The 22,356-nt window shown below is 41.3% G+C and overlaps 1 non-coding gene across 1 annotated transcript; it reads left to right on the top strand.

The window, feature by feature from the left end:
• Nucleotides 1-11,633: 11,633 nt before the first annotated feature.
• LOC147920768 (small nucleolar RNA R71) lies at nt 11,634-11,740 on the top strand. Its single transcript, XR_015591863.1, has one exon. It is a non-coding gene; the product is annotated as a small nucleolar RNA R71 (small nucleolar RNA).
• The last annotated feature ends 10,616 nt before the right edge of the window (nt 11,741-22,356 follow it).

Here is a 22,356-nt window from a genome sequence, read left to right as displayed (position 1 = left end):
TCTCCGGTTTAACCGCATATTTGGATGCTGAATGGTCTAGTGGTCCTCAAACCGGTTGCTCACCCTCCGCTCTCACTGCGTATTCTGATGCCGACTGGCCAGGTTGTCCTACACAAGTCGCTCCACATCTAGCTATTGTTTTTACCGTGGTTCTAATCTCATCTCATGGTCTTCCAAGCGCCAACAAACCTTCTCTTGGTCTAGTGCTGAAGCTGAATACCGAGGCGTTGCCAATGCCGTTGCTGAACTAACATGGCTTCGAAATTTGTTTGTTGAGCTTGGCATCCAACTTGATAAGGCTTCAATGGTGTTTTGTGATAACGTTAGAGCTGTCTACCTCTCCTCTAACCCGGTGCAGCATCAACGAACCAAGCATGCTTAAATTGACATCAATTTTGTCCGAGAGAAGGTAGCTCTTGGTCACGTTCAGGTCTGTCATGTTCCATCTTCTCTACAATATGTTAGACATTTTCACCAAAGGTCTTCCGGTCTCTCTCTTTGAAGCTTTTTGGTCCAGCATGAGCATCTGTAAACCTCTTCTCTGACTACGGGGGAGTGTTAGAATATAGGAATATAGAATATTTCCTGAGTCTTGATAAATGTAAACAATATACTTGTAGAGCACTCTTGTTATGCCTATATAAGGCTTATGTTAATATCATAACTCTCCACGGAGATTCATAAACTTACACTACTATCCCCTATATACTTATTGTGCATACAAACCTACGTTACATGGAAGCGCGAGTGAAGCTCTGATTCCTGCTTTGGAATCGGAAGCAAAATCAGAAACGCTAGGAATCGCTCAGAATCGCAAATGAAGCGTGATTCCTAAAAAGTGGCGATGGGAAGCGTTTTAGAAGCATCCATTTCTAAGTTGGAAGAAATTTTAACAACTCGGAATCGTGATCGGAGTTTTTTTTACTCGTTACCGGTGGTTTTCAGATCTAAATGAAGAAGATAAACAATTATACACATGACTGCTCTGTTATGTTTTTTTATTCTCTTGGCCAATTAAGGCTTCGAGGCCCAATTAATTATATTTCTTCAGTTTGGTTTAATTTAATTAATGTATTTCCATCAAATCTTCTTCACCTATATTTAATTACCCAATTAGAATATTGATTTATTCTACCGAATGCAATAATATAAATTTGAAAATAAAACAAATACTTTAAATTAGATATGTGTTGAATAATAATTGAATACACATGTTTAACTAATATATGTAGTTTTTAACCCAAAAAACCTAATATGTCTAGTTATCTACAATGTTAATCACACATATATATTAATATATATATATATATATGTATGTTTTATATAACGCTTCCAATATGTACCCGCTTCCTTTTTTTTTTGTAAATTCGCTTTCCGTTTTCCAAACGCTTCCGCGTATCCGTCGCTTCTGATTCCATGCAGCTTAGGTACAAACACAGTCCTCTATTTTCAAGTTTTCTTTATTGAGCAATATTAGTAGATAAACTATGAATGCAAAAAAACTGAGAAAATATGAGTCAGTTTTCTTTAATAAATGACTAGTAGGGGTAGAGTAGTTACCAAATTAACCTTCTAATTTACAAGTTTTACAAAATCTAAAAATCCAATATAAGATATATAATTTGTGACTGAATAATTGAAAAGAGATACTGCTACAATAAGTTATAGTGAATACCAAAATTAAAGTTGAGTATACACGTTGAAGAGACGGTGGCTGTGATTGTTACAGAGGTGACAATGGTGGTGACTGAAAGTAATTAGATAGGTGGTGATAGGGTAATTTTAAAAGATAGCATGAATCATGTTAAAATTACATGTAATTATCGTATAAATAGCATGTGATATTACAAAAATAGAATGTTTGGTTGGAGTAAATAGAAAAAGCATGAGAGATTTTTTTTTTTTGGAATATATCATGTCAATTATATAGAAAACACTATCAATTAAGGGGTTTTCCGCTAGGATGCTCTTGAGAGGCGATTTTCAGTTCTGAGCCCTTAAAGTCTCATTTTTTTTTTCTCTGTGAATCTGAAATCTCTCTCTTCTTTCTGCTCTTTGTAAGTTTAAGTGGCTTCTTCTTCAGTCTCTTTCTCGTCTTGCCGTTTTGTAGAGGACTTCCTTGGTTCATGAACAGATGGATAATAACCTTAGATCAGTGGAAGCTAACCCGGAACCAGACTTCCTAAAGCTCATCCTCTTCTGGATTCGAATCAGAGTTATCCCCATCCACCTTTTGATGAAATAGACAGTCGAGAGTATTATTGAACCGTTTGGTAAGGTCGAGGCTATAGAGCTCCATGCAAAAAACTCATCGTCTCTAGAATACGTTAGAGCTAGGGCATGGATTAATGCGGAGGAACCATTTCTGTTTCTAAAGATTGCAAGGTTCTCTTCAGGTGAGGAGCAATAATTGAGCTGGAATATGAAAATTGCTAAAAGTCTGCTTAACCTGTATGAGATTGACCAATGACCAATCGATCTGTCCTTTCCAAGTTCAACCTCAAGTATTAGGAGGTGGAAGAAAGTCTGGGAAGTCGCAAGCTACTTCGGTAAAGCTCAAGGGTAAGAATAAAGGGAAGGAGAAAGCTTCTAAGGACGCCTCTCAATAGTCAAAGGAGGCTCCCCTAGCCAATCTTACAGACATACCCTCCAAAGGCATAAGTTTCAAAGATAGTCTGGTCCAGCCTGGAGCTACCATCCTATTCAAGAATGGCGACCAACAGATAGACTCTTGGAGCCCAACACCGAAGGAAAAATCTCCCAGTTGTCAGGAGAAATCTCTTTTCCTCATAGCAAGCATAAAAGGGATTGCGATAGCGAAGAAATATTCAATAAGAAAGCTAGAAAAGGATCCGGTGAGAAACCTGATCACTCTCCCTCCATTTTGGAAAGGTTAGGTGGAAGCTCCAAGAGACTGAAGGAATCTGAAAGGCAATGTTCTGCAGGAAAGTCTTCACTCTCTCCATCAGTTTTTGAAAGGCTAGGTTCTCAAGCCTCTTCCTCTAGTCTAAAAGCTTCTGATTCCCTTGAAAAATCTGATCATTCTGCCCATGTGGCAACTCAGGATTCAAATCACTCTTCTTCCTCAGTGGCAGCAAGCCGACACCACTCTTCTGGTAGATCATCTGGGAGTGGCAGTGGCAAACACTCGAAAGATGGGTTGATGGTTAATTCCAACCCTTCGAAGTCATCATGAGGATTATGAGTTGCAAATGTCAAGGGGTGGAGAATACCCCTATAGTTTGACATATACGGGAGATACGTGGTCAGGATTTCCCTGAGGTTCTATTCCTCTATGAAACCAAAAAGAAGAGAAGTTACTTGGAGAATGTATTAGGACATCTAGGCTATTTTGATCTCCATACTGTGGAACCAGATGGGAAAAATGGTGGTTAGCTCTCAGGTAAAGATCTTCAGCTCAAACAAACGAATGATAGATGCATTGATCAGCTGGCATGGCAAACACTTCTTCCTCATAGGTGTATATGGAGAACCGGTTCAAAGTGAAAGAGGGGATGTTTGGGAGAGATTGTCAAGATTGGGAGAGACAAGGGATCAAGCTTAGATGATGACTGGAGATTTTAACGAACTAGTAAATCCCTCAAAGAAGAAGGGAGGCCCAGAAAGATCAGGCGGATCATGTCAAAACTTCAAAAGTATATTGATGGCAAACGGTTTATTGGAAATAAAGCATCAAAGATACCAATTCTCCTGGTATGGTAATAGAAACAACGAACTTCTTTAGTGCAGAGTGGACAGAACAGTTGCGGATAAGCTTTGGATGGAGATCACAGTCCCAGGCTATCTACCTTCGTAAGATCTGCTCAGATCACAGTCCGTTCATCAACAATCTCATGGGAGAATCTCATGGGAGAGCACTCGAAAAAATAGGCAGGATTTAAGTACGATAAGCGGCTAGTATGTAGAGGGGGTTTCAAGGAATTCATGGATCATGTTTGCAAAGCCAACTGAAGGACTCAGGGGACTTGATGATGGAAAAGTTAGCAAGGTGCAAAAAGGAGATTTCACAATGGAAGTGAGTCAACAAACCTAACTCTTCCAAGCGAATTCAAGATCTTCAATTCCAAATTGATGCTGCAACTAGGCAAGTACCCTTCCAACCTCACCTCCTCATACAGCTAAAGCAGAATCTCAACCAAGAGTATAGAATGGAAGAGCAAATCTGGAGACAAAAAAGCAAACTCACCTGGGTGCAAGGTGGAGACAAAAACTCTAAGTTCTTCCACTCTGCCATAAAAGCCGAAGGGCTCAAAACCGAATTCAATAATTAGGGAATGATTCAGGCAAAGAATAGTAATCAGATGTTCACATGGGTGGAGTTGCTGAAGCCTATTTCAGATTGCTTTTTACCTCGGAAGATGTCGGCTTCCATCTGTATAAAATGGAGGAAATTACGCCAAGAGTCACTGAGCAAATGAATGAGCTTCTGTTGGCGGTCGTAACCACTGAGGAGGTTAAGCTAGCAACTTTTGTCATCAATCCAAGCAAGTGCCCAGGCCCGGACGACATGGCAGGACATTTTTATCAACAATTATGAGATAGTATGAGCGTTCATCTAACTAAAATTGTCAAATCCTTTCTAGAGATTGGTCACCTAGAAGTTGCCATGAACAATACAAATATTTGCCTCATCCCAAAGAAGATGCAGGTGAACAGAATGATCGACTTCCAACCAATAAGCCTCTGCAATGTCTTCTACAAGATCATCAGTAAACTGCTTGCTTCCAGACTGAAGAAAATCCTCCCCAAAATCATCTCTGAGACGCAAGCGGCATTTATAGAAGGCATGCTTATCAGTGACAACATCCAAGTTGCACATGAACTCTTGCATGCACTCAGATCCAAAATCAAATGCTCAGCTGAATTTGTGGCTATCAAAACGGAATATCAAAGGCTTTCGATCGAGTGGAATGGTCGTTCTTGGAAGGGGCAATGAAAGTCTTGGGCTTTGCTGATACTTGGATCAAACTGATGATGGAATGCATAAGGACTGTCAAATATAAGGTAATGATTAACGGTTTGCCGTATGGTGATATCACTCCATCAAGAGTTCTCTGTCAGGGTGACCCACTCTCCCCTACCTCTTCGTTATCTGTACAAAAATGTTGATCCAGATTTTACAGATTGCCGAGTCAAAAGGAGAGATCACTGGCCTCAAAGTAGCAAAAAAGCCCCAGCTATATCTCACCTACTCTTCGCTGATGACAACATGTTTTACTGCAAGGAAAAAAGTGAAGAATTGGATCAGATCATCAAGGTCATAGAAGAATATAGTCTAGCTTCAGGTCAGAGAGTTAATTACCAAAAATCCAGTATTACATTTGGTAAACTCATCCCGGAAGAGAGAAGACAGGAAATTAAACAAAACCTAAGCATATACCAAGAAGGAGGCCAAGGCAAGTATTTGGGTTGCCAGAATCATTCGGAGGGTCAAATATTTCATCTCTGAGTTATCTCAAGGATTGATTCAGTCTGAAAGTCTCAGGAAGGGAAAATAATTTCTTATCTCCGGGAGGCAAAGAAGTTTTACTTATAGCGGTGGCTATGGCTCTTCCCACTCACACCATGTCATGTTTCAAACTCCCAAAAACAGTATGTGAGCAAATAGCATCTCTTATGGCTGACTTTTGGTGGAAGAATAACAAAGATTCAAAACAAATGCATTGAAAGGCTTGGGAACACTTAAGTAAACCAAAGGACCTAGGAGGTCTCGGCTTTAAAGATATTGAGGCCTTCGATTTAGGTTTTCTTGGGAAATAATTATGGAGGATGCTCTCTCATAAGGAGTCCCTGCTGACCAAAATCTATAATAGCAGATATTTCCGCAATTCCGACCCTCTGCATGCTCCATTAGGGTCAAGACCCTCATTCGCCTAGAGGAGTATTCATGAAGCTCAGGAGTTGATGCGATAAGGGGTTAAATCAATTATCGGTAGTGGGAAGGACATTGATATTTGGATTGCCCATGGATACAAACAACACCGGCTCAAGCTATCCTCCAGGTGAAAAAGGTTAACCCTAATAGATACTCTCAGATTTCCTCACTCAATCGAGTAAGTGACCTGCTGAGCGACAATGGGATAGAATAAAAAACAGAGCTGATTTCAGAAAGTTTTTCAGAGGATGTTTGTCAGGGTATCTTGGAGATAAGGCCAGGTGGGGTTATTAGAAAAGATAGGTTCTCTTGGGATTACACCAAGCATGGTTCCTACTTTGTCAAATCTGGCTACTGGGTATATTCAGAGATTATATCTCAAAGAGATCGACCGCAAGATGCCATTAATCCTAATATCAATCCCCTATACCAGCAAATTTTGAGACTGGACACAACTCCAAAGATTCACTATATCCTTTGAAGATGCCTTTATAACTGTATTTCAGTGGCAGAGAACTTATCTCACAGACATTTGGCAAGGGATGGATCATGCATCAGATGCCCGAATTCAGTGGAAACCAGCTTCTTGTACCAGGTTCTGCTCTACCTAACAAACTAGCTTACAAAATGAATCCAGAGGAATCTAAGGAGTTAGAGAAGCAAGTGCGTAAACTCATGGACAAAGGGTACATCAGAGAGAGCCTCAGCCCGTGTGCGATACCAGTTCTCTTGGTTCCAAAGAAGGATGGTACATGGAGGATGTGTGTAGACTGTCGAGCAATCAACAACATCACCATCAAATATCGACATCCTATTCCGAGTCTAGATGACATGTTGGACGACTTAAGTGGTGCAATCGTCTTCTCCAAAATTGACTTGAGGAGCGGCTATCACTAGGTCTGAATGAGGGAAGGCGACGAGTGGAAAACCGCGTTTAAAACCAAGCAAGGTCTCTATCAGTGGCTTGTCATGCCCAAGCACCTTCATGCAACTAATGAACCAGGTTCTAAGGTCATTTATTGGTAAATTTGTTGTTGTTTATTTTGATGACATACTTGTTTACAGTAAGTGCCATTCTGACCACATTAAACATCTAGGGTTAATTTTGAAAACGCTTTGGAAGGAAGGCCTTTATGCTAACCTAAAGAAGTGCTCCTTTTGTTTTGATAACTGTGTTTTCTTAGGTTTCGTAGTAAGTAAACAGGGCCTACAGGTGGATGAGGAGAAGATTAAGGCAATAAGAGAATGGTCTACTCCAACTTTGATTGGACACGTTCACAGCTTTCATGGTCTCGCAAGCTTCTACAGGAGGTTTGTCAGGGATTTTAGTATAGTGGCTGCACCAATGACTGTCGTGATCAAGAAAAACGTGCCTTTCTCATGGGGAGAAGCTCAAGAACAGTCCTTCAACACGTTGAAAGAGAGGCTCACACAAGCATCGGTGTTAGCCATCCTAGATTTTGAAGTTATGTTCGAAGTAGAGTGTGATGCATCAGACTTGGGAATTGGAGCTGTACTACATCAGAGAAAAAGACTTGTGGCTGAGGCACAGCTTGCCTTGTCTTGCAGCTCCTTGATCTGGCCTCCCATTACCTTCACTGAGCCAGTGAGGTCTTTTACCTTCCTTGCCAAAAACTTGTTCATCCTCTTCAACCAGCTGATCCTCTTGTGAGCTTCCTTCACCCCAACAGGTTGCTTTTGAGAGAAAACATACTTCTCAAAAACAAAATCTTCCGAGTTATCTCCCTGTCCTTGCTCTGCTTGCTATCCTTCAGCTTCAGATTCCTCCTCCAGATTGTACAGCTCCTCCAAAGGTGGTGTGAAGTCTATGTTGTACCCTAGCCGGACTTTGGTGCACACGACGTTGGGTAGGATCATTTGGGCGGCTCCGACAGCTGGATGGAAAAACTTGAAGAGCGACATGCCATTTGGCCTCTCATAGGCCAAGAATCTCGCCAGTGTTAGATACTCGATGTCTAGCCATCTCGACTCATGAACCTCTCCCTTTAGGGGCACATCGCAAGCTACCAAAATCAGTGTGACCAAACTTCCTATGGAGATCTCTCCAGCTCCATCTCTCCTCTCAGTTTTCATTGCCCAAGACTTCAGGTAGAAGAACTGGTCGAGCAGCACAAAGACCATGCTAGTATCCGCAACATCTCCTACTAGCGGTGTACCATCCCTAGCATTGTCTAAGACTCCACACAAGGCAATGTCTAGCAGCTGGAGCTCATGATCGTTCACATTTCCAGTCTCCTTCCTAGCGAATAAGGTACAAGCTAGAGACTTATGAAAGTACCTCAAAACAGGGCTCCTTATCTGAGCAGATTTGGAGCTTGTAGACTTGTAGGGAAGCTTGTCTCCTATTGTCAGCCATAGGGACTTCATCTCCTCCTTGCTCACCTCCATGTTTTCTCCACTCCCAGCCTGGAAACCATACAGCTTCTCCATCTCCTTGAATGTAAGCCGGTACTCCTTGTTTTGCACATAGAAAGTGATGAACCCGATCCCCCCATCGGGTAGTAGGGTCGGGTGGTCTTAAAAAAAATGTAACCGCAGCATGGATAATAAGTGTACAGTCTCCTCCTCATAAGCCTCGAGGTTGGCTCGCATCATCTGGCCCAGGTGGCACATGTCGAACAGGAACTCGACGTCTCTAGCGATGCCCAATTGCTTCATAGTTTCTCGGTGAGGGTAACGTGTTCCTAAAAATCTCATCTTGCGAGAGGATCTTGAAGAGCTTCGACGAAGTTTCCACCTCTTTCTGCATCAGCTTCCGCAAAGCTAGGCGTGTGCGTTCTCTCTGCTCCTCCTCTTGGTCACGGCTCTCCTCCTCTGAGTCTCGATCTTCTTCCTCAGCTGCTCTCTTGGCCACCTTCTCAGCCCTTTCAGAGGCTGGTCTCTTCCCTCTTGCAACCGCAACTCTGCTCCTTAACCGCGAGGTTTGGATCTCCTCTGGTTCTCCTCCACCGGCATCAGAATCGACCTCCATAGGATTAGTAACGGTTCTCTCGGACGTAGACAGGTCCTAACGTTGAGGAGATCGGCGGATTGCAACAGCTACTGGGTCGAGAGAGAGAACACGGGTATCTACCCGATCGGTTGCTCGAGCACCTTCTCGGGTGGTGGATCGGGTTGAGCATCGGGTTGGGGATGCAAAACGTCCACTCAACGGTTGGGAACGCGAAACATCTCCTCCTCCCTGGGAATCACGAGCTTCGGCGGCTTCACCTCCGGTTCTAGTAGCGGCGGAGGTTGATTTGCTCCCCTTCTTTTTTTGGTGCCATTAGTGGATCCTTGAAGGTAAAAACAGAGACTAGGCCGAGATTAATAGGGTTAGTCCACAAAGACAAAGAAAACTCGATTTCTTGAGAGAGAGAAGAAGTTTGGAAGACAAAGAGTTTAGGGTTTAGAGAAAACTTAGGGAATTATGGAGTTGTGAGGTTGAGGCTTCTTAAATAGAGAGGGTTGGCTTCTTGGGCTTCACCGAGATTGGGCTTGGGGCTGTGGAATTCGGACGCCACTCGCCACTCGAAGGGGAACACGACCAGGCGCGTCGGGTATGAATTCGGGTAGGGTCTCGGGTTCCCCAAAATTTATCTTTCTTCTTTTTTTCTTTTTTTTTATGATAAATATCTAAGAATCGAAAATAATACAAAGTAAACAAATAAATAAAATTAAAAGAAAAATAAAAATAAAAAGATACCTTTGGGACTTTCCCCCAAGTGAGCTTGTTTAAAGTCACTAAGCTTTACTCTTAATGCCCTTTAAGCATGGGTTTTAGGAAGGAGAGGTTCTGAAATCCTCTCCACTGGGACAAAATGGCTCAACCAATCCTCCTGGTCTTGTCCTGGTTCCACAGCAAATGTAGTGTTAGACTTCTTTAAGATGCTTGACTCTTCTTTGCTTTGTCTTAGTGGAAAAAACTTGACCATCAATAGTTGGCCTTTTAATTCCTTTCTTGACGCTGAATTCCATCTGGAAATGCTCTCCATGCTCAATTCTGATCTTCCCATGTTTCACATCAATCACTGCTCCAATTGTTGCCAAGAATGGTCTTCCTAGGATCAGTGGATCATATGGTTCCTTATTCAAATCAAGGATCATGAAATCAGTAGGAACTTCCACTCTTCCAATCCTGAGATGTAAGTCTTCCAGAACGCCATTGGGGTGTCTGATTGTTCTATCAACTAGAACCAAATACAGACTACTAGGTTTAAAACAGCTAAAACTCATCTTGTTGGCAACTGACAGTGGCATGATGCTGACTGAAGCTCCCAAATCGCACAAACAGTTGTCGAAAATCCGGAGTCCTATTGAACACGGCAGAGTAAAAGAGCCGGGATCCTCCAATTTCTCCTCGGTTCATAGCTCAGGATCTAAGCACACTCCACTCCTCAATATTGCATTCCCAATTTGCTTGACTGCTTCCTTAACCTCAATCTCCAGCTGAGCTGTCTCCTTGGTGATTTCCTCTCGAAGTTCGTGTGGTGGCAAGAGCTTAGGAGGTGGAGCTTCTCGCTTGGCCATACGCTCTGCAAGCGCCTCTAATTGGATGTCAAGAGCAGCATTGAACCTTTCCTCTGGTTCCCCTTCTTTTGGTACAGGCAGTTGAAGTTGATCTGTCATCTGAACATCTACTCGATGTATCATCCGATCACCATCATCGGGTGAGTCATCGGGTTCTGCCTTGGGTGGTTCTTCGATTTGTGATTCTCGAACTAGTGCTCGATCGTCGACTCGATTAGTCTCCTCGGGTGAAAGCTCGGGTTCCTACTCGAATATGTAATATTGGGACTCATTCATCCCATAATGATCCATATCCTCCCCATCTTGAACATGACTTTCCTCAGTGAGGTAGTCCTCATAAGCATCATCAAGGAAAATGATTTGGGCAGTGGCATAATCGTTTGGGTTCTGAACAGCTTTACCTGGAAGCTGGTTGATCTTTCGAGGTGGTTGGTTGTTGTGGTGGCCCTCCAGATACCTCAGCTTAGTGTTGAGGGAATCATACTTGGCAGTCAAGTCGTTGTATCCAAAATCGATCTTGTTGCTCATCTCTGTAAACCGTTTTGCGTTGTCCATAGCAGCGGATGCTTGGTTTTGGATCATATGTTGAATTAGGCCGCAGATTTCAGCTTATTGGGATTGGTTCTGCGGGCCTTTCTGTGGTTGGAATCCAGGTGGTGCAATTGGTTGGTGGTAATTGCCAGAATATTGCTGCTTAGGGGCATAGCCTTGATTGTATTGAACAAAAGGCTTTTGCTGGTTTCCTTGAACGGCGGATGGGTAGACTTGGTCTTGAGGGTTTGCAACATTTGGGTTACGGTAGGATAGATTCGGATTCGGTTTGTAGTTGTTGTACCCTTTGTTGTAACCTCCTTGGTTGTTGATGTAGTTCACATCTTCTAGATGAGAATTCTCCCCATCTTGTTGTAGAAACTGCTCTTCCTCTGAGATTGCATGTACATGCTGCTGCTGGTTAAGGAGTTTATAAAGCTTGTCATTGAGGGCTTTCATGTCCCTCTTGTACTTGGTATCTTCCTCTCCAGTAGATCGCACAGTGCGATCATATTCCTCATTGTAATGCCCATCAGATTGACCCAAGTTCTCCACTAGATCCCAACCTTCATCAACATCCTTGTTGAGGAAGTTACCATTTCTTGCGGTGTCCCGCAACATCCGTATCTTAGGGACCACTCCTCGGTATAGTGTACTTAGCAATGAAGCATTACTGAAACCATGATGAGGGCATCTGGTAGTGTATCCCTTGAAACGTTCCCAAGCTTCACTGAACGTCTCATTATTTCTCTGAACAAAGCTGGAGATGTCATTTCGCAGCCTTAAGGTTCTGGAGTTGGAGAAGAATTTACCTAGAAACGCCTTCTTGCACGCTTCCCAAGTGGTGTTGGACTCCTTGGGGAGTGATTTCTCCCAGATGTGTGCTTTGTCTCCCAAAGAGAATGGGAAAAGCCGGAGTTTGAATCCATCTTCACTAACTCCATTGATCTTGGTTAGGCTACAGAGCCTATCAAACTCATCCAGATGGTCCAATGGGTCCTCCATTGGCAATCCATGAAACTTGTTGCTTTGTATCATCTGGATGAGACTACTCTTTATCTCAAAGTTGTTGTTCTGAACAGCAGGTGGGACAATGCCATGTCTTTGAGTGTGAGTAGATGGAGCATCTCCTGCTCCTATGTTGGTCCTTGCTTAAGGAGCTGGTGGACCATTCTGGTTATTCATTTCCTCATCAATTGTTGTTGGTTGTGGTTGCTGGACTTGTTGTTGACGTAGTAGCCTAGGTCTGTCGATGTTGTCGATGAAAGGACTCAAGTGTTGGCTACCTTTGGATCGTGTTTGCATGCAAAAGGAGTTGACCGAGTTAGTACACGAGGTTCAACTCAATCCAGGTGATCGAGTGACGGGTCGGGTGGGTACTCGGGTTGTACCTGAAATTCAAAACAAACAAACATGAATGCAAACAAGTCAGTACCGAACCAAAATGGAAGATAGAACTTCATCTAGCAAGTGCTGAAATCTTAAATGTAGCAAATTTAAATTCAACCAAATGGCAACGACGCCAAATTGGTAACAGGATTTTCACCCAGGGTATCAATTCCCTATGCAGTTGTAGTACAAAGGTTTATCAATCCAAATGGTTGTTATGCTAGCAGATGGGATGCGATCAGAAACAAGCAAGTCAAGCCAAGCAATTAATGGGTTTGATCTAACAATCCTAAAATAAATAAAAGAAAGCAAATAAATAAGAACCACACGACTTAAGCACTCGATGCAAGCATTCGAGTACAGGATCGGGTGGGGTGATCGAGTAAATGAGAGAAGCAAGAACAACTCGAAGGTATACTCGAAGCAGGTGATCGTGTACCTGTTCGGGTAAGTGATCGAGTTATGAATAAAAATGTAAACAATCTAAATACGAAGGTCCTAAGGATGGGGTAATCGACTCCTAAGTGTTCTTGACCAATATGGATGCCCTACATGCCTCAAGCAAATATTCCCTAGACAATGAATCTCTAAAATCTTGTTAAAACACTCTCGTGATAGAAACATTCAACCTTAATCACTCCCCTACCCAACTCTCGTTGGAGAAACATGACCAAGCAGGCAATACAAACCGATTCATTATTGTCAATAAACCCCTCACTCATCTAATCTCTTAGGCTAAGTGAGTAAATCTCTAGCATTGATTGATTCAAACATTTCATCTACACCTCTCGATGGTAAAACACCCTAGATCTAATCTAACCCTCTCGGTTTGTTGATAGCATTAAGAACACCAATCTAGAAGGGAATTTATAAAACATAAACAACCAAGCTAAGACATCCTAACCGATCAAGAACACAAAATCGTCTATCCCATCCCTAGAAACCTTACTTCTCTACTCAGATCTCATTGCAGAAAACATAGAAACATAGATAATCGAAAATTGCATTGTATTAAAAATAGAAGTAGAATAGAAGAGTATAGAATCAAAAATGCAAAAAGAAACGAAATTAAATCCTAAAAAAGTAGAGAAAGTGTTTGAGTTGCTCAATTTCTCTCCCAGAAGCTCTCGCTCTCGGTTCTGAGGGTCTGCGGCGTGCTAGGGCGAGAGGAAGAAGAGGGAGGGTTTATATATGGAAACCCATTAACCCTAGCTTCCCAGTCCTGCCCAAGGGTCTGCTCGATGGGGTGCACGAGGATGAGCTCGGGTTGCTCTTCGGGTAGGTCTTCGGTTTGTTCTTTCTGTTCTTAGATCCTCTTCGATCGGGTTGGTGTTCGGACTGTTCTTCATGCTCCATAGCTCCTTCGGGTACATGCTCGGATTTGACCTTGTTTCTCCCCATTTTTGGCTCTTAAACACCTGTTTTCATCCAAAATATGCAAATGCAAGAATGCAACACCCTAAATGGCCTAAATGTGGATTCCTACAGTAAATGACCTAAAAATGCTAAGGTTAGGGTAAAAACAATGCAAAACATGGACAAAAAGGGATGCTTAAAACATGTAAATTAAAGAGTTATCAGACACCCAAACTTAAATCTTGCTAGTCCTCTAGCAAGGAAGTAGGAGGATGAGGGTTAAAAAGGGGACTCATAACCTTTTGAGCTAAGCGAAGGATTCAAGTTATGGTCCTTAAAGATAGTTTAATGGTGCTAAGATCAATCAACATAATTACAAATATTTTTCTATACTTATCACCATGCATCGATCTAGTTTATCCTCAAACTAAAAATAAAGACTTGCAATTCCAAGGAACATCTCTTTCACATTCATTAAAGTGTTTGGCGTATTCTTGCAAATGGAAGGTGAATCTAGCCCAATCGATTTTAAGGGTAAGGCTTTTGGTAGGGTGTTTTTTAAACAATTTCTTTTGGTGGCTTACTCTCAAAAGAAGGAATGCTAGACAGTTGTGAAAACTATCTAAAATTGAGAACAATTAGGGCATACAAAGCTTAGCTCTTGATAATCTACCCCTTTTCTCATTCACTCTCTCCTCTTTTTTTTTTATCAAACCCCCTAGAATAAAACTACCCGCATCCTTGATTTTAACTTTTTTTTTGTATAATCCCTAAGGTCAAATCTTTAGATATCTAGCTCTCTCTTTTTTTTTTCTTAGCTAAACTCCTAATAATATTCCTATTATTATATATATATATATATATATATTTTTTTTTTTTCTAGGAGACTAGAGCAAGATATTTCTCTTTTTTTTTTTAGAGACTTAGAGCTAATTAAATTGGACCTTAGGGACTTTCCTTTTTAATTTCTCTTTTATTCCTCAACCCAACCCCAAATAATTATACTAACCACCTATCTTACAAAACCGATTCTATTAGCTAGTCCAAATGATTCTAAACTTAGCTAAAACAAGAGCCAGTTCTTTGTCGTTCTCAATACTCTCAAGGTTTCACAACCTATAGCACAATGAAAAGGCCTCACTCAGCGATTCAATACAAGATTTGAAAGAAAGGTTTGGGTTTAAGGGTAGGGAAAAATGAATCGGGTTAAACGAAGAGATTGGTAAAAAATGGTGTGTTAACCCGATTTTAGAGTTACCATGAGCAAGTATTCAAATTCCATAAGCAAGACAATTTAAGTTTATTTTAAGTCCAATAATATAGAGATGATGCAATGTTCAAGCAAGTTTCACACAAGTAGAGGAAGCTTTCAAAAGACACAAGGTTTTAAACAAAGATTTTTCATTTTTTTCCAAAGGTTGATCTACTTATATGATGAAGCGATGTCAGATGAGTTGAGGATTAAGCTCTCCACATTTAGACAAGGACCTGCTGAATCTTATAAAGCTGCTTGGGTAAGGTTCAAAGCATACCATAGAGACTGTCCGCATCATGGGTTCTCAGAGGTGCAGTTGATTAGTATATTTTTCAGTGGTATTGATTGGAGGTATCAAATGGCTTTGGATGCTGTTAGTGATGGAAACTTCAAGACAAGGTACCCAGAAGAAGCTGAACATTTGATTGAAAGGCTAGCCTCAAGCAACAGTACTAAGAATGTGGACCTAGAGCGGAAAAGAGCACATGAAGACCATGATTCAAATCAGTTTGCTGCAGTGAATGCTAAGTTGGATACAGTGCACAATCTTGTTGTGGGAAAGAAGTCTGTCCATTTTGATGAAGATGTTGAGACATTTGAGCCAAAGCTAGAGATTACAGAAGAAGATGTCAACTATGTGTATGGAGCTGGGTATCAGGCACGTAAATTTGGCAACCAACAGGGTAACAGGCCTTACAGTGGAAACTCTTCAGGCTACACTCCTAAGCCGGATTACCAGAAGCAACAACAGAACAGTGGCTATACAAGGACTTATGGTAATTCTTCTTATCAGTCTCCTCCTCCCAAGACTTCTTCAGAGAGTCGAATGGAGGCAATGCTTGAGCAGATTCTTCAAGTTCAATAGCAGTTGACAGTGGAATTCAATGGAAAGATTGATTCTGTATACACTGAGTTGAATGGAAAGTTTGAAGCATTAAACACTCATGTCAAGAAGCTGGAGAATCAAGTTATTCAGACTGTTGGGTCTTTCAAAAGACAAGAGGAGCTTCCTTCTAGAAGAACAGAGTCGAACCCCAAACATGGTTGTAATGCGATTTTAGTGAAGGAAGGAGACGAAGATATGTTTGTTGAGCCAGCATCGATCGACACTACACAAGAGCATCGATCAATGCAGACTCAATCAAGCGTCGTCGACACAACATCAACATTGATCGACACACCCCACGAACAGCTCTGGTTTCTCTTCGAGTTCCACCATCTGATTCAGAGCAAGCTTATAAGCCTAAGGTTCCTTTTCCTAAGCCTAGGAGGTCTAAGCAGGAGTTTGAGGAAGCTAGATGCAAGGCTATGATTGTGACAACCCGTCCCGTGGACCCCACTAGCCCCCCGTTAGCTGCCCCAACGGACCATCCGTGGACCCAGCAAGCGCCCCGGTAGCCGTCCCAACGGACCCCAAGATGGCCCTACAGGGCATCGATCCTAACCCATCACTGTGGATATCCCAATCCACCAGTAGGTTATTGGTGCGCCAGGCGTTCCTTGAACCCTGGTCCTCACCCTTTATCAACCCTCCCACAAGACAAGGTAATGATTGAGATGCCTTTAATTGATGTTGTCACGTTTTCTCCTGGGATTAAGCGGTATGTGAAGAGGATGGTCACCAATAGTTTGAGTCCTGAGGAAGGAGCATTGCTAACCAAAGATGTCAGTGCAATTTTGTTGAAGCAGCCTCCACAGAGGAAGAAGGAAAAGAATCAGGAAGTGGTTGTATCTGAGGAAGTAAGTGCAGTGATTCAGAGTAGGAGTGCAGAGAAGTTACCAGATCCTGGAAGTTTTGTGTTAGATAGTTCTATCTCCACAGCAAGGTTTCCTCATTCTCTTTGCGATCTTGGCTCTAGTATCAATTTGATGCCACATTCTATTGTTGTGAGACTTGGGATGACAGATTTCAAGCCAACTAAGATCTTTCTTATCTTACCTGATCTATCCAGAAGGATTCCTGAAGGTGTCTTAGAGGATATTCCAATCAAGATTGGAGATTGCATGATTCCCACTGACTTTGTGGTGCTGGAATATGACAAAGAGCCTAGTTATCCTCTAATCTTAGGAAGCTCTTTCTTGGCTATAGCTGGTGCCATCATTGATGTTAAGAAGGGACAAATAGCTCTGAATGTAGAAGATTTGCTTATGAACTTTGAGATGGACAAGCTGAGAAGGGCTCCTACAATCGATGGTCAGACATTTTCTGTGGAGTTTGTTTCTGATGACGATCCGATCATAGAACTTCATGGAGACATTACTGCTGGGTATGTCAAAGAGTTGGAACCTGTTGAAAAAGTGACTAAGCAAGCTGTTAAGCTTGAAGATTGGAGTGGAGATCATCTAATCAGTACTAGAGATCATGATGATGTTCTGACCCATGAAAAGTCGCTGGTAGATGATGTTTTTGTATTGGAAACACGGATTGCTGAGGAGAGTTGCAGAATCGTTGAAGAAACACGAGTTGCAGACTCAACATCGATCGATGCAGCTGAAGCATCGATCGACACACCTCCACGAGAACGTCCAGACTTGTCCAAAACCGAAGATTCTCGAGTTGATTCCTTAGCTGCAAGTCCTAGACTAGTTGTCAAGCTGAAATCTCACCATTCCACAGTCCAGAAGCCACAGGTAAAGCAAAGGTACGCATCTCCTTCTCCTAAACCTTCTCCTATCATCAATAAGAATTTCAAAGGTACAAAAACTGTTTTGCAGTAACCACGCCACGAGACTATCGTAGAGCGCTTGTTTCTTTTATTGATGATTTTGCAGGACATAAAAGAAAGTCACCCATACCTCAGTCCCGCCTACACATCCTTGGCAGATCTCATGTACCTACTGCCTACACACCCCCTTGGATGAAGAGGACATTTTTTCAGAAGCATTCATTGCCATGTTCCGATCCACCGGATGCCTAAGATCCGACACAGTAAAGCTAATGACTGAAAACAAGCGCTTAATGGGAGGCAACCCACTGGTAGGTTTTTCTTTTTCCTTTTTCTTTTGATTTATTTTTATTTTTATTTTTATTTTTTTGGCCAATCTCTTACTTGATAACACTGTGGACAGTGTTGTTTAAGTCTGAGGGAGGCAATTACTAACTATGTTTTTATTTTTGAGCGTCATTCAGAAAAGAAAAAAAAATTGTTTTATTAAGTCAAAATTTTTGTTGGGAACTATGATTTTTCTTTTTAGTGTACTTTCTTGGTTGATTAATGCTGTAGATTGAGTCCAAAATCCGACTAATGAAAAATCCAATGGCTGACCAGTAAACCAGAGATATCTGAATTTCCAACAGAATCCATAAAAGCCTGAGGTAATTTCTGCGCTTTTCTTTTTACCTCATCAAGGAGATTGATTTTCATAGGGCTTGACTCCTCGTTCATACCGGACAAGTAAGGTTACAAAAGAAAATGGTACTCCTCTTCCTTATTCAAGTGTTAAAAAATCCTGAGAGCTTTGTAAAAAAAAAAGGAGAATAAAAGATGAGATGATTTTGATCAGTTTAGAGAGGTAGGTAAATTACCGATGACCTCATCATTCTACTCTTGAGTCAAATGATCACACAAATCTTGGAAGCGAGGGGTAGGTAAATTACCGATGACCCTATTATTCGCCTACAACTTTGAGAAAAAAGATAGTAAAAAAAAAACAACAATGCAAAGCTCAAAGGAAGATAAAAATAGAATAAGTCTTTGAATTAGTGATTTTGTGAACTTATCTAAACTTGATTTTATTGCTGGTTTTTAACTTGAATTTTGCAAAGAGATTTGGATTTTCGGGTTTTAAAACTTAGATAATATTTGCAGTGAGAACTGCTTTAATTTACAATTGTGTTTAAAGTTCAAGAACGGTGCTTAATAGTTGAATCCAAATTGCTTAATTAATAGATCTGATTTTCCATGATTTCCTGAGAATTTCCCTAGGCCTAACGTTTCATCCTTCTGAATTTTACAACTCTTTTATTTTTTGTTTCATTTTGCAATTTAATTACAATATTTCTGTTTAGCATAATTAAAAAATTATTAAATATATTGTGTGATTCTAGAGTCTTTGTGGATTCGATCCCTAAGTACTACAATTGATCTCTTAATTTGAGAGAGTAGCTCTAGGGTAAATTTGAGCATATCACCTACCAACCATACCATTGAACCAGAACCTGTACCACATCCTGTACCAGAAGTACGAGAAGGCCCTATGATACGATCAAAGGCTAAACAGCTAAGGAAGAGGTTTAACCTAGCCGTTTAAGACATCATAAGCTCCCTAGAGCTGAAGGACGTCAACTGGTCTGTACCACCATCATGCCGCCACAACAGATATGATCACATTGCTGAGGAAGAGCTTGTTGAAGCCTTCACCCAAATGAGCCTTGATCAAACCAGTTAACCAGGTATGAAACCTCTTTTGGCAGGTCAAGGAACCTCAAGAAGCCAAGAGAAGACATTACAGCTGCAAGAGACGTGTGATACAAGCTTCACCTCCGAAAGCGATCAAGATAGTGAAGATCAAGACCAAGACATAGATGACATGGACGAGCATCAATAGACTGATCAAGATACTCTAGAGGAACTCCAGGAAGACCCCTACTTCAATAAACAAGCCAACAAACAAGTACAAGACAAGAACCCTGAAGTAGCTCATGGAGTAGAACAAGAAGTGGTTTAGAGAACGTCTATTGGGCCTAGATCGCATCCAGGTAAGTCCTATTCAATACTTTCGATCCTTGCAGGTTCCACCAACCCCAACAACGGCTAGAAGGCTTGCTCATCAAGAGAGATCAAGTCTACTTTAGTATTTTCTTTAATTAGTTTATTTACTTTCCAAAAACAATGGTTTTGTGTTTCATTTTATTTGCTTTCCTTTGGTGCATTATTTTGCATTTATTTTCGGCCTTAAGGCTAGCTGAAGGACTCTTACAAAGTCCCTCTGCAGCAGTTGTACGATTTTTTCACGTTTGATATTAATAAAACGCTAAATTTTCTTACTTTTTCTCTTTAAGTGTTCTTAAAAGAATAAGCTTGTTCTTTGTCTTGTGTGTGAGATTCCACAAGGCTAAGTTCGTGTACTGTATCAGAGACCAATCACATCTCTGTGGTGTACTTCGCTCCGCCAACACTTCCTTTTACCGATCCCACACGAGAGAAGCGACCGCCATCGTGTCAGATCTACATCATCGACCATCTTTCCTTCACAAGAGAGAAGCGACTGCCAGCTTGTGAAGCCATCATCTCTATCCGGTACAAGTCTCACCACCGAGTCTTGTATCAATTCTTCAGAAATATCCTTAACAACAGGTAGAGGTGGCTGGCAAAAACCTCCAAACCAATGGGTTAAATGCAATAGCGATGGAGCTTGAAACACTGAGAGAGCGAACTGTGGTATAGGATGGGTACTAAGGAACTCAAAGGCAAAGGAATTATGGATGGGAGCTTGTGCCATACCTAGAACCAAATCCGTTTTGGAATCAGAGCCTGAAGCCCTCAGATAGGCAGTACTCTTTCTGTCTCGATTCAATTACAGAAAATTGATCTTTGAATCAGAATTGCAACAACTGGTGTCAATCATCAACCAAGGAACGAACGCACCACATATTGACCCAATTATACAAGACATTTGTCAACTGCTCCAACTCTTTGAGGAATCAAAAGTGGTTTTCACTACTAGGAAAGGAAATATGGTAGCTGATAGAATCACAAAGGAGGCCCTTTCATTTTCGAACTTTATTCCAAAGCTTTTCTCTATTATGCCTCATTGGATTAGTTCTCATGTGATCTCAGACCAGTTGCAAACATTTGGTATCTTTGTTCGTTAATATGAAGTTGTCATTGAGCAAAAAAAAAAGTACTATCAATCACAATTTTTTTCTAAAAAACCATGATAGATAAACACAAATATATAAAAATATTAAAACACATAGTTTCTCTAAAAAGCTTGTTCCAATGTCGGAGGAGATAAAAAGAATGAGAAAAATAGAGTACTTGGGAAGAGGAGAAGAGGTGGCAGTGATGATATAGGAGGTGGTGGTTGATACGGAGGTGACAGTGATAAATTCGGTGGAGAAGAGGTGATGGAGGAGGCGGTGATTGTTATGGAGATGATGGTGATGAACTCGACAGAGTGGATTTGTGTTGGTGGTGGTGAATTTTGTGATGAAGCATTCAACTGGAAAAAAAAAGGTGAGAGAGATTTATGTGTTTTGATGACGGAGAAAATTAATGAATAAACCAGCAGGAAGAAGAACAAATATAAATGAAGAGATAGGTAAGAAATTTACGAAGGAGAGGTATGTAATTTACTAAGCTCGTCATTAACGCCCGTGAACCAAAATCCTGTTTTGGGATGCGCATCGATCGACACAAGATTGCATCGGTCGATACAAGGTTCGTTTCTCCAGGAAAACTTAAGTGAAACGCTTTTTTTGTTGCATTTTTAGGTTTGGGAACCGTAAGATCGGGTATAAAAAAGGAAAACTCGACTGTCTTTAGGATTTTTTAGTCTCTTTTGTCGTTTTCCACGAAGTTTAGAATAAAAGAGAAAAGTTTTATAAGAGTTCTTGAGGAGCTCTAAGCTTTTTCTTGTGAGATCTGTCCATGGGAGTAGAGATCTGAGGCTAAGGACGTGAGAGGAACTTGCTAGGAGGCTATTTTCATGGGTTTTAGAATCAGACTCATCTTTCTCAAAGGTGAGTTCGTGACCATGACTCATCTAAGCGATTAGATGTTTGTTTTGTGTTATTTTGGTTGTTGATTGAATGTGTGTTTGCTTGTGAGTGTTTGGTGTGGTGCTTGTGGCCTTTGGAAGGCGTTTCTGGCAACACGGAACCGAGAGGAGTCGGAGGAGTTCGTGTTCGGTGAAGCTTTGCGCGAAGGCATCAATCGATGCAGGGTGTGCATCGGTCAACGCAGTTAGGGATATGATGGAGACAAAAAATGTTGCGTCGATCAATGCAAGGAATGCATTGGTCGACGCAGGAGGCATTGCATCGGTCGATGGAAGGAGTGTGTCGGTCAACGCAAGGGCGCAGTGACGAGACATGTGTTCAGAGTTTTCTGGTTTGCTTGTTTCTTTGTTTATTGACTGTGTTTGTCTTTTCGCTTGTGTGTATAGTCCAATAGATGGGAATATCGCCTCACTGAGTGTTTATGATAATACTCACGCATCTCAATTGTTGTTTGTGGTGCAGGTAAATGCAAAGTGTGATCGTGAAATCAAGAGGGTGAAGAGGAGGATTTTCTAGAGGCTCAGTTGTTTGTTCTATGTTGTTGTTAGGTTGTTAGAATGGAATGATGTGGTTTAGAACAGTTGTTTAAGTTGCTGGTTATTTGATTTATGCTGTTTGCTTCATAATTATTGGTTTAGGATTTGTAGACATGTTTGATATTGGTTATTTATTCTA

The sequence above is a fragment of the Camelina sativa genome, chromosome 19, assembly GCF_030686135.1.
Source record: "Camelina sativa cultivar CO46 ecotype springtype chromosome 19, ASM3068613v1".
Classification (NCBI taxonomy): Eukaryota; Viridiplantae; Streptophyta; class Magnoliopsida; order Brassicales; family Brassicaceae; genus Camelina; species Camelina sativa.
Note: the sequence above shows the minus strand (reverse complement) of the source record. Positions and strands in the feature narration are given on the sequence as shown.